Genomic DNA, 12,955 nt, shown 5'->3' with positions numbered 1-12,955 from the left:
AGGATGCCAATATGGCTCTAGAAGGTGATATGTTATTCTAAAGGAACAGACTAGATAAAGCAGGGAAGGAATAGAGGGGCGTAGTAGAACATGTACTTGTATGAGGAAATCCAGAGGAGAAGAAGCATGTTGGAAAACATTTAGGTAAAGATAATAGAGGCAGAAACAATATTGTTACGGAAGTATGTGATTAGATTACCTAGTCAGAAAGAATACTTGAGTTTGGGAAATAATTTATGAGCCTAGAGCAGACACATGGTGGTGTAGTCCTCAGGATTTTGACCATTTGGATATGTGTTGGACTTTGTTTCCTCCCTGTCTAAGGCAAAACAGCTTTCCTGGCTTGCTTTAATAATGATTTCATCCCTCAATATGTTGACTGGTTAGACGCCAAAGATAGACAATCATGATTTGATATTGGCTTAGGTGGTCTCTAGTGCAGTACTCTAAGGAGCTGTGCTTGATTCTGTTCTCTTTACCATTTTTATCTAAAGTAAAATTCAAACTGTTTGACATTTAAAGCCCTTCAAAAGGCCTGGCAGTTCCAGATTTCAAACTATATTACAAAGTAGTAATCATCAAAACATTCTGGTACTAGCTAAGAGATTGAATGGTGGATCAGTAGAATGTATGAGGTACACAATACATAGTAGTATGTGACCGTAGTAAATTAGTCTTTCATTAAACCCAAAGATCAAAGCTCTTGGGGTAAGAATCCAACATTTGACAAAAATTGCTGGGAAAACCAGAAAGCAATTTGATGGAAACAATGCATAAACTAGTACTTCACACCATATACCAACATACCAAAATGGATAAATGATTTAAACATAAAAGGTGATATAATAAGTAAATTAAGGGAGCATGGGAAAATGTTCCTGTAAGATCTAAGGAAAAGGGAAGAATTAATAACCAAACAAGAAATACGGAGTATCATAGGGTGTAAGATGGATAATTTTGATTACATGAAATTAAAAAGCTTTCATACAAATAAAACTAATACAACCAAAATTAGAAGGAAATCAGAAAACTGGGGAGAAATTTTTACTCTAAATTTCTCTGATAAAGGCTTCATTTCTCAAATATATAGGGAGCTTTGAAATTTATGAAAATAAGAGCCATTCCCTTGGCTGATAAATGGTCAAAACATATGAACAGGGAGTTTTCAGAAGAAGAAATGAAAGCTCTTGGTAGTCACATGAAAAAATATTCTAAATCATTACAAGTTAGAAAAATGCAAATTAAAGCAGCTCTGACATACCACCTCACATCTATGAGATTGGCTAATGTGATAGAAAAGGAAAATGATAAATGTTGGAGGAGGTGTGGGATCATTGGAACATTAATGCAATGTTGGTGGAGGTGGAACTGGTCCAACCATTCTGGAGAAGAATTTGAAACTATGCCTAAAGGGCTATAAAACTTCATGCCCTTTGACACAGCAATACCATTACCAGGTTTGTATCTAAAAAGATTAAAGAAAAGAGAAAAGGACCTATGTGTATAAAAATGTTTATGACAACTCTTTTTTTGGTGGCAAAGAATTAGAAATGGAGGGGATACTTCTCAACTGTGGAATGGTTGAACAAGTCGTACTATATAATTGTGATAGAATACTGTTATGGTATAAGAGATGAGCAGGATGCTTTCAGAAAAACCTGAGATGACATATGTGAGCTGATGCAGAGTGAAGTCAGCAGAACCAAGAGTACATAGTAGTTGGTTCTTAGTTGGTTGCTGTCCTTTATTCTTGAAGAGAACCAAAATTACATTACTGTATTGGAGTCAAGGTACAGTGTGTATGACTGTGACTCACCAGGCTGATGCAAGTATAGAAGGCTCTACCACAGGTCAGACACAAATAGTCCATATGAACATTTAGAGTGGAGATGTCTCTAAATTTGCACATTTCACATTTCTTTTGTGCTACTACAATTATGCTTTGCTTATAAAGCATGGTGCCTTCTTTGATGCGGGCCTCCCATGCTAGGTGGTTCTTTACCAGGGTCTCCTATGTCACGTAGTCAGTTCCAAAGTTCTTCAGAGAAATCTTGGGAGTGTTCTTGTATTGCTTCTTTTGACCACTATGTGAGCACCTTTCTTGCATGACTCCTCTGTAAAATACTCTGAGGCAAACATGTTTTTGCATTCAAACAATGTGGACACCATCCATATATAGAATCATTGGTTATAGCAAATGGAGAAATTTTGAATACCGTGGATAAGTTCATTTACCTTGGCAGCATAGTTTCTAGGGATTCATACATAGATAGTGAGGGTGATGCATGCATTCCTAGAGCTAGCTCAGTGTTTGGAAGGCTCTGAAGGAAAGCTTGGGAGAGAAGAGGTATTAAACTGCTTACCAAACTAAAGGTCTGTTGTACTGAACTCATTGTTGTATGCCTGTGAAACCTGTACAGCCTACCACTGCCATGCCAGGAAACTGAATTGCTTTCATTTGAATTGTCTTAGGAAGATTCTGAAGATCATCTGGCAAGATAAGGTACTGGATACTGAGGTCCTTTCTCAAGCTAAACTGTCAAACATTCAAACTCTGTTGTAGAGAGCAATATTGTAAGGATGATCAGCTGAGAAACTTAAGTACTCAATCAAGATCACGATCCAACACAATTCCAAAGGACCCATGATGAAAAATGCTATCCACCTCCAGAGAGAGAACTGATAAAAGCTGCAGATTGAAGCATACTTTCTTTTGCTCTCTTTATTTTTATTGTTTTATTTTGTTTGTGTTTTCTTTTGCAGAATGGCTAACATGTACATAGTTATGCATGACTTCACATATATATAATCAACATAAAATTGCTTGTCTTCTCAAGGAGGGAGGAGGGGAGAGAGGGAGAGAATTTGGAACTCAAAATTTTTAAATGATTGTTAAAAAAATTATGTAAATTAGGGGTGCTTTTGCTATAGACTTGATAATATTTATGAATAAATTCATCCTAAAATTTCAAGGCAAAATGGTGCTTATATGCAAAATTTATACACTTGTAAAGTCAATTTGATGATAGCTAATATTTGAACCACAAGTAACTTTAGGCTACCTTTTATATACATCCCATGTTGTCACAAGTTAAAGCAAGAAGCAAGATCTCCATTCTTGCACAGATTTATAATAGATACATTTTCTGAGCTCAAACTACAGTTCTAGCAACATTTTCTGACTTTAATATTAAAGTGCATAAGAAATTTCTATAATTTGAAATCCATTTAGCTGTGCAATTGAGGAGCTGCCATTATTAACCTTCATTTGGAGGTGATTAATCTGCAATATAATGCCATGCTAAAACACAAAGATCAAGAGAAAAATTTAATAGAATTCTATAAATGACTTCCAAGCAATATGCTCATTTAAAATCATATGCCTATGGACCGATATCAGTATTTGGCAGTACCTATCTGTGAGAAAATAGGTTTTTTTTTAAAGTTAATTTATTTTATTTATTTTGTTTTAGTTTACAACACTCAGCTCCACAAGTTTTTGAGTTCCAAATTTTCTCCCCCACCCTCTTTCCCCCTCCCCGCCAAGGCAGCATGTGATCTGATGTAGGTTCTATATACACCTTCACATTAAACTTATTTTCCCAGTAATCAGGTTGTAAAGAAGAATCATAACCAATGAAATGAACCATGAGAAAGATGAAACAAAACCAAGAATCAAGAGTCAAATTTTAAAAAAAGAGAGCAAATAGTTTACTTCAATCTGTATTCAGAGTCTGTCATTCTTTTTCTGGATGTGGTTAGCCCTTTCCATCCTAAGTCTTTTGGAGCTGTCTTAGAACCTTGCGTTGTTGAGAAGAGCCAAGTCTATCAAAGTTAGTCACCATAGAAGCCACGTGTCTGTGGTTGTGTACAATGTTCTCCTGGTTCTGCTCCCTTCACTCATCATCAGATCATGTAAGTTTCTCCAGGTTCTTATGAAGTGCATCTGCTCCTTATTTCTTATGGCACAATAATATTCGATTACATTCATATACCACAACTTGTTCAACCATTTCCCAGTGGATGGCATCTCCTCAATTGCCAATTCTTGGCCACCACAAAAAGAGCTGCTATAAATATTTTTGTACATGTGGGTCCTTTCCTTTTTATATGATTTGTTTGGGATACAGACCTAATAGTGGTATTGCTGGATCAAAGGGTATGCACAGTAAAACAAGCATTTCCATAACATAGTATAATTAAAAAGATTGAACATGAAACTACAAATCTATTATGTACAACTTGCTGTTCTTTTAAAATTGATAATAAAAGTTGCCATTTTTTCCCTTTTTCTCCACCCCCTTCCTCCCTCGAGATGGCTACCATTAAACTTTCAAAAGTTAAGTACATAAAATTTCATTACAGATTAGATTAAAGGTGAACATTTGCAAATCTGTTTTTATGATAGAGAACACTAACTTCTAACCTCAATTGAACGAAATATCCCCCCCAGAAGAATTCCCTTCTTCATATTAATATACCTGTATTACAAATAATTATGTTTAATTGTTAATATATTTTAAGTTTCATCAATAAAAAATTATAGAAATTGATTCATATTCTGTTATATTACATACCTTCATAATATACTCAATTTTGCTTCTCAGCCCACAAAGCCTAAAATATTTACTCTCTGAACCTTTACAGAAAAATTTGCCAGCCCCTGTTTTAGGATGTAATTTCCTTTGTTTTTGTCTTTGTATCTCTAGCAACGAGCAGTCTCTGACAGTAATAAGTGCTCCATAAATGCTTGCATACCTACTGAATCATGATCGCAAAAGATCTGAACAGTCTAAATTATTGGGCAGACTCTAATAAGATGATAATTAATAGGATTAAATGTAAAGTCTTATCCTTGTGTTAAAAAAAATCAACTTCAAAAGGAAGAAGATAGAGAAGATACACTATTCATTTGGAAAAGATCTGGTGATTTTTGTGATAGCTCTCCCCCTTCCCCGCCCCTTTCTCCTTTTTTTCACTGATTCCCTTAATATTTTTAACCTTTCGTTCTTGCAGATGATTTTTCTATCTATTTAAAGTAATTCTTTTGCAATTTGATTCCTGTAGTACTGACTAAATTCATTTAGGTAGTATTTTTATTTTATTGGCCCTGCCTTTGTTGTTGCTTGGTTGTTTTTAGTTGTGTCCAGCTCTTCTTTTGGGGTTTTATTGGCAAAGGTACTGAAGTGGTTTGCCATTTCCTTCTCCATCTCATTTTACAGGTGAGGAAACTGAGGTAAACAGGGTTAAATGACTTGCCCAGAGTCACAGCTAGTAAGTGTCTGAGACTGGATTTGAACTCAAGTCTTCCTGGTTCCAGGCCTGATGCTCTATCCGCTGTATCAGCTAGCTGCCTCAGCCTACAGAGAAGCAATTACTATTTCTTTAATTGTTTAAATCTGTCTTTATTTGTGTGAAGAGTGTTTTGTAATTGTGTTCGCGTAGTTCCTGGGTGTGCCTTGGCAGTTAGACTCCCAAGTATTTTATACTGTCTGTAGGTATTTTGAATGCAATTTCTCTTTCTATCTCTTTCTGCTGAATTTTGTTGGCAATATATAGAAATGCTGATAATTTGTGTGGGTTTATTTTATATCCTGCAACTTTGCTGAAGTTAATTGTTTTGATGCATTTTTCTAGGTGAACCATCATATCATCTGCAGTAGTGGTAGTTTTGTTTCCTCATTGCCTCTGCTTATTCTTTCTAGATCTTTTTCTTGTCTGTTTGTTATAGCTAGCATTTCTAGTACAGTGGCGAATAGTAATGGTAATAATGGTCATCCTTGCTTCACCTCATATTAGGAAGGCTTCTAGATTATCCTCATTACAGGTGATTGGTTTAAGATAGATACTGTATTTTCTAATATTTTTAATAGGAATGGGTATTGTATTTTGTCAAAATCTTTTTCTGTGTTTTCTGAAATAATCATGTTTTTATTTTTAATATGGTCAATTATGCTTATGGTTTTCCTAATATTGAACCGTGCCTGCTTTTCTCGTATAAATCCAGGCTGGTCATAGTGTATTATATTTGTTATATGTTGTGCTTACGAGTACTTAAAATTTTTTTGCATCAGTATTCATTCGGGAAATTGATCTGTAGTTTTTTCTGGAGTTTGGTAGGATCCCTTCTTTATTTTTTCTAACAGTTTATGTAGTATTGAAATTAATCATTAATTTTTGATGAAATTTGCTTGTTAATCTTTCTGGTTCTATGTTCCATTCCCCCCCCACAGGGAATTCATTTATAGCTTGTTCAATTTTTTCTTTCTAAGACAGGTTTATTTAAGTATTTTATTTCCTATCTACCTGTTAATCTGGGCTACTTTTCTAAATATTCATCCATTCATTCATTAGGATTGTTAGCTTTGTTGGTATATAGTTGGGTAACATAGCTCCTAATAATCAAATAATTGCTTTTATTTCATCATCATTAGTTGTGAATTCACTTTTTAAAAAAATTTTGTTACTGATAATTTGGCTTCTTTATATTTTGACCAAACTGTCTATTGTTGTCTTTTTTCTGAAAGTTAGCTTCTAGTTTTATTAATTAGTTCAGTGGTTTTTTATTTTTAATTTGATTCTCCTTTGATTGTCAATATATCTATTTTGGTATTTCTTTGGAGAGTTTTAATTTGTTGGTTTTCTGACTTTTTTAGGTACATGCCCAATTTGTTTATCTGTTCTTTCTCTGTTTCATTGATATAAGTGTTTAGAGATATATATTTCCCCCTAATTACTGTTTTGGCTACATTCCATAAATTTTGGTAAGTTGTTTTCATTATCTCTAATGGGCTTTAAAATGTTTTTTTTCTATGATTTGTTTTTTTGCCTACCCATTCTTTAGGATTAAGTTATTTAGTTTTCAATTATTTTTTAATCTATGCTTCCAAGGGCCTTTATTCCAATGTAATTTTTATTTTGTCATGGTCAGAAAAATGCATTTAATATTTCTGCTTTTCTGTGAGGTTTTTATGCCATGGTATATGGTCAGTTTCTGTGAAGGCATCATGGATAAATGAGAAATGACCTGACCACTTCCCCTTTAATCTACTCTCCCTCTTTTTCTCTCTCCTTCCTTTTCTTCTAACTCTTTTCCCTCCTACCTCCCTCTTGGGTAAAATGAATTTCTGTATCCAACTGTTTATACTCTTCCTTCCTTGAACCAGTTCAGATGAAAGTGGGGTTCAAATGTTTTCCGTTCCCTTTTCCACTGGCATAACTATTGTATAAACTCTTCCTTTTGTTGCCTATTTATGAGAAATAATTTTCCCCATTCTTTTTCCCCCTCTCCTTTTCTCACAGTACATTCCTTTTCCCACCCTTCCAGTCTTCTTTAGAATTATATCCAGGCTCCCTCTAAGAACACTGATGATGATAATGTTCTAATAAGTTACATGTATTATTTCCTTGTATAATAATGTAAGCAATTTAATCTTTTTTTAAAGTCTGTTATGATTTCTCACTCATATGTACCTTTTTATGATTCTGTTGAGTCCAGTGTTTGAGTGTCAAATTTTACATTGACCTCTGGTCTTTGCATCAGGAAGGCTTAAAATTAAATATCCATTTTTCCTCTCTAGGATTTTACTGTTTTGCTAGATAGATTATTCTTCATTGTAATTCTAGATCCTTTGCCTTCTGGAATATCATATTCCAAGCCTTCCATTTCTTTATAGTGGTGGCGGCTAAATCTTGTGTGCCTCACTGTGGCTCCATAGTACTTGAATTATTTCTTTTAGGCTGCAGTATTTTCTCCTTGACCTGGGGCCACCATGCTGCACTCCTGGCCAGCTCTGACCTCTCATGATCCTTTTCTGTCTGTCTGCCTAAGTTGCCTTGGACTAGAAAAAATTACTCACTTTAACATTTTTCTTGAATTTTTCTGATCAGAATTTGGTTTGATACATTTTTTAAGAGGGGGGAAGGCAGGGCAATTGGGGTTAAGTGACTTGCCCAAGGTCACACAGCTAGTAAGTGTGTCACGCATCTGAGGCTGGATTTGAACCCAGGTCCTCCTGACTCCAGGGCCAGTGCTCTACTCACTGTACCACCTAGCTGCCCCAGTTTGATACATTTTCTGGGGTTTTGTATAGGCGATATGTTAGAAAAGTTAAGCAAAAATGTTAACCCTATGCCATTTTGACTCCATCTCAGCTCACTTCATAAATGCTTTCTCATTGATCAATATATATGCTGGTGAATAATACTTTTGAAATAAAATTCAAATCTCAATATAGACTTGGTATTATAGGATATAACCATTATATTTTAGAGTTAAATTTTTATCTTTTTGACAGTTTTAAAGACAAAACATTAATTGTTAAAATGTATTACAGTAAGGATGTGGGATTTGCAGCTACTGATTGTGCTGCCTGTTAATTATTTATTACTATGAAAAAGATTGTAGTCCATAATCAGCATTTAAAATGGAAGCCCCCCCCTTTTTGCATTATAAAGTTCTGATTCTTCAGAATAGCAATATTAGAACTGAAAACGCTTTTTAAAATCACTGTAGATAGAAAGAAGGTTAGAGTAGATTTAGGCAAATGCCATGAGTATTAATTCTTTCTCTTGAAATGGTGAGTGAAGTTATGAAAGGTAGTGACAGAACACTATACACATCTATCATAGACTGTAAGAACAATGTTGCTAGCAGCTGTTGTGGGGGTGAAAGATCAACAACAAGAGCACACAGAAGGGCTTCTAGCACAAGTTCTTTGATCTGCTTTTCTAAGGAAAGCAACTTTAAGGGATTAACAATCTCACTTTAATTAAACATACATATACCATTCACTTTGTTCAGGAGGAAAAGCCAGCACCCTGAACTTCAGAGAATATACAAACAGAAATTACAAGTATACATTGTAAACAGATCAACATTTCTGTCTAACCATATCACAGTACATAGTTACCAGAGAAGCATCAACATCTGGGTTTTCAAAGCCGGGGGCTCTAGTGGCTACCCAGAATCTAGTCTGGTCAAATCACACAACACTCTTCCAGTGAGTAAGAGCCCCAAAGGAAAATGCTAACTTCTGAGTATATATAGCCTTCTTAGGACCTGAAGGCCTCATACCTAATCAGCAAAAGGGTGTGGGCCTGGAGCTTCCCACCTAACAAGACTTAATCAAAGGCTTATTACTTTAGCATTCTAAAAGAGAAAACAGTAAAAAAAAAAAAGTCCCACCTTAATTACCGTAACATAGACACACATATATACACATACACAGCTGAATAAGGGCAGTGGCACTGTGGATAGAAAGGAGACAGATGTATTTTTGTGGTTATGGAATGTTACAGATAAAATTCGTCAGCAAACAGTTGATGGTCTCCTATAACATACAAGGCATTCATTGCTGTTGGTGCTAAGATACAGAGAGGAGGTATAAGACATAGTCTTATTAAAGTCATGTCCAAAATAGAGCTTAATATTGTTCCCTTAAACCTGTTTCTTCTTACTTTGATATCAGTGGTGACCACTATTCACTCAGTCTCCCAAGTTGAAACTGTAGTGTTAGCTTTGACTTTGCCCTCATGGAATCATGAGCTAAATCTGGCCAATTCTACCCATGTAGTATCTCTATCTATCCTTTTAAAGTCTAATTCTTATGCCGCTTTTTCCAAAAAGACCCCCCTTATCCTCATAATCAATGATCTTCTCCCTCTTTGGATTTCAACTAGCACTTTTCATATCATTTTATATTAGTTACTTTTGTATGCTTCATCTACTTGCTCCATAAGGGCACACTAAGCTCTGTCTCTCTAGCTAAGCTCTGTCTCTCTTCCAGGGCCTAGAAAAGTTCTTTACACACAGTACAGACACTTAAGTGTTTATTGTTTATTGGATTGAGTTGATTGTTCTCTACCTTGAAGAAGCTTGCAGTCTAGTTCATGGAAGAGGGGAGAGTATACTTATATATGAAAAGATAGGATGGCATGTTCTTAAGTGAATAGTAGAGAAAACAGTAGCAGTGGTAGTTCACATTGAAATAGTGCAACTGAAAATTTTTGAAATGCTTTCCTTAGGTTATCTCTTTTGCACCTCACAGCAGTCATTTGAGGTAGGTTTTGTAAAGTGGAAGAAGAAATTATTGTGGGTTTGAGGAAGTAGAATTTAAGTTATACTTTGAGGGATGTATAAAACTTACATTATCAGAGAGGTAGGGAGAAAGCATTTTTGTTAGGAGGATTGACAAGAGCAAGAATAGGAACATATGTATATGTTCATGAATAGTGAATTTGGTTGAAATAGTGGTTTCCTGTAGGAGGGTAGATGGTAGAAAGACTAGAAAAATAGGTAAAGATCAGATTATGGATGATCTTAGTGGTAAGGCCAAAGAGTTTGGATTTTATTTTCTACATCAGTGGTCTCCAAACCCCCATCAATAAAAATAATTTAGAGCATGAATTCCTAATATGTTTATGTTTACTTATTTATAAATTATAGTTAATTCTTATCTCTCATGGTAGTTATTTTCTATAAGCTCTCCTTGAACACTGAATTAGTGAATACTGAATCATTGATCCTTAGGGAAATACAGTGTTAGGTTCCTGCAAGCCTCTGGTCACAGCATTTACTTTAGCATTTTACAGAGCTGCCTCATGTACAGATTGGCAAATTTCCTCTTTCTTTTTCTGGACATGCTATATTGTTGATTCATTAATTTTGAACTCACAGCCAACAGCACCAAAACTTATGCCTAAACAAAGTTCATCTAACATTTATTTTCTCTAAACGATACATCACAGCCTTCTTACACTTGGGAACACAGCAAAATCACCCACCAAAAAGCACAGAAATGCAAAAAACATGATATACCACGATAATATATACCATGATAAAGGGCACTTGTTTATAGTATAAAAACTGAAACAAGAAGGCAAAAAATGCTCTTGTCTTGTTTGACCTCAGCTAGAAACATGTATATCATATGACTCAAATTTTTTGCTACTCTGTACAAGTGCATGAAAAAAGAGCAAAGCACTGTGAGTACTGATTTTGGTGTTACAAATTTAGAGAATTTGCAAATATGGAATCCGTGAATAATGAGGCCCAATTGTATTTACGTGTACTATTCTGCTAATAATTATATGCATTATAAAGCTTACACAAAGAAATAGAAATTAGCATGTCAGACATCTTTTCTTACTATCTCTTCCTCTACTCTATCAAATGAAGAGGTGAATTTTCTCCTTGCCTATAGTTCTACATATACACCCTTGACTCCATCCCTCCTATCTTCTCCAGCAGATTACCCCTGCTACCATCCCTACTCCTCTAATCTTTAATCTCTGTTTATCCACTGGCTTCTTTTTTGCTTCCTATAAACACTTCCATGTCTTTTCCATTTTTCAAAGACCCTCTCTTGATCGTACCATGTTCATTAGCTATCATCCTATCTCTCGTCACCTTCTTTGCTATATTCCTTGAGAAAGTCATCTATACTTGGTGCCTTCATTTCCTCTCTTCTCACTCTTTTCCAAACCCTCTGCTGTCTAGTTTCTGACTTTATCATTCAACTGAAAATTCGTCTTCCAAAGCTACTAATAATCTATTAATTTTCAAACCTAAGGAACTGAGCAAATGCAGTACTTTTTGACTCTTCTGCAACATTTAGTAACATTGAAATAACCTTCTGTATACCTTCTCCCCTTTAGATTTGTGTGACCTCCTAACTCTTCTTCATTGTGATTTCCATTCCCTCTACCTCTTGGTTCTTTCCTAGGCCATCACCTCTGCTCTGGCTACATTCTCTTCCCTTTCCAATCTCTACCTTGTTAAATCAGTTTAGCACTATACAATCTTTGCTTCAGCAAGTTAGTCCTTCCAGTCTTGTCTAATCAGTTGGCTTAATTCTACTCTTCAGAGCAACTATTCTGAACCTTCTCTTCTCTCCTCAAACCCTTTACAGCATCATCATTTTCCACCCTCTTCCCTGAGACTTTGCCTCATACATTGCCAAAAAAAATTTAAAAATTGACTCCATTGTTGAGGACTCCTATTTCTCTCTTCATCTCACTTTACTAAGACATCTCCAACTCTCCACTATTTCCTCTTTCACTCCAGTCTTAGTTTAAAAGGTTACCTGTTTTCCTTACCAAGACAAACCCTTCTGCATGAGTCCATGATCTCATCCTTTCCTAATCTTTCTAGCAAATTGTCCCCACCATTATTCCCATTCTCGCTTCTTCACCTGTTTTCTACAAACATGCCCATGTGTTCCCCATCCTTAAAAAAACCCTATTGATCCAACCACTCCACTAGCTATATAGTCCTGTATCTTTGCTCTTTGTTGTAGCTCAATTCCTTGAGAAGCAATCTTTAAGAACTGCCTCGGTTTCCTATATTTTTACTCTCTTCTAAAACCTCTATTAGATGGCTTCTGACGTCATCGTTCAACTGTAGTTACCAATTATGTCTTTTTTTTCTCCAGTTGTCTCTTAATTGCCCTATTAAGAAAGTGGAAAATGATACAAATGTACAAAAAATATCTATAACTGCTATAAATTTAGTATGTCAAGGAACTGGAAACTAAGAAGCTATCAATTGAGGAATGGTTGAACAAAACATGGGATATGAATATAATGAAATACTGTTGTGCCATGAGAAATTATAATTTCATAGAAATTTGTGAAGACTTCAATGAACATATGCAGAATGAAGTGAACAGAGCCAGGGAAAAATGCATACAGTAATACAACTTTGTAAAGACAAATAGCTTTGAAAGACTTAAAAACTCTAATTACTGTAATATCCATCCATGGTTCCAGAGGATTAGTGATGAAGCATGCTACCTACTTCCTGACAGAGAAGTAATGAACTCATGGCCAGTGTGAGAATCAGTTTTGCTTCATTATGCATTGTTGTTATAAGATTTTTTTCTTCTTTTGAGGTATGGAGAGGGGAGGGAAAGAAAATGTATTTATTAGTGGAAGAAAAAAATTTTAAGCTCTT

At 35.2% G+C, this 12,955-nt stretch overlaps 2 protein-coding genes across 7 annotated transcripts in view; one reads left to right on the top strand and one right to left on the bottom strand.

Annotated features, from left to right (window-relative positions):
- Positions 1-12,955, top strand: part of DCP1B (decapping mRNA 1B) — a 75,080-nt gene that overhangs the window by 9,027 nt on the left and 53,098 nt on the right. The gene's annotated exons all lie outside the window — the stretch shown is intronic.
- Positions 1-12,955, bottom strand: part of CACNA1C (calcium voltage-gated channel subunit alpha1 C) — a 1,048,429-nt gene that overhangs the window by 1,014,373 nt on the left and 21,101 nt on the right. The window lies entirely within an intron of this gene.

This window comes from Trichosurus vulpecula, chromosome 5 (genome assembly GCF_011100635.1).
Source record: "Trichosurus vulpecula isolate mTriVul1 chromosome 5, mTriVul1.pri, whole genome shotgun sequence".
In the NCBI taxonomy this organism is placed as follows: Eukaryota; Metazoa; Chordata; class Mammalia; order Diprotodontia; family Phalangeridae; genus Trichosurus; species Trichosurus vulpecula.
Note: the sequence above shows the minus strand (reverse complement) of the source record. Positions and strands in the feature narration are given on the sequence as shown.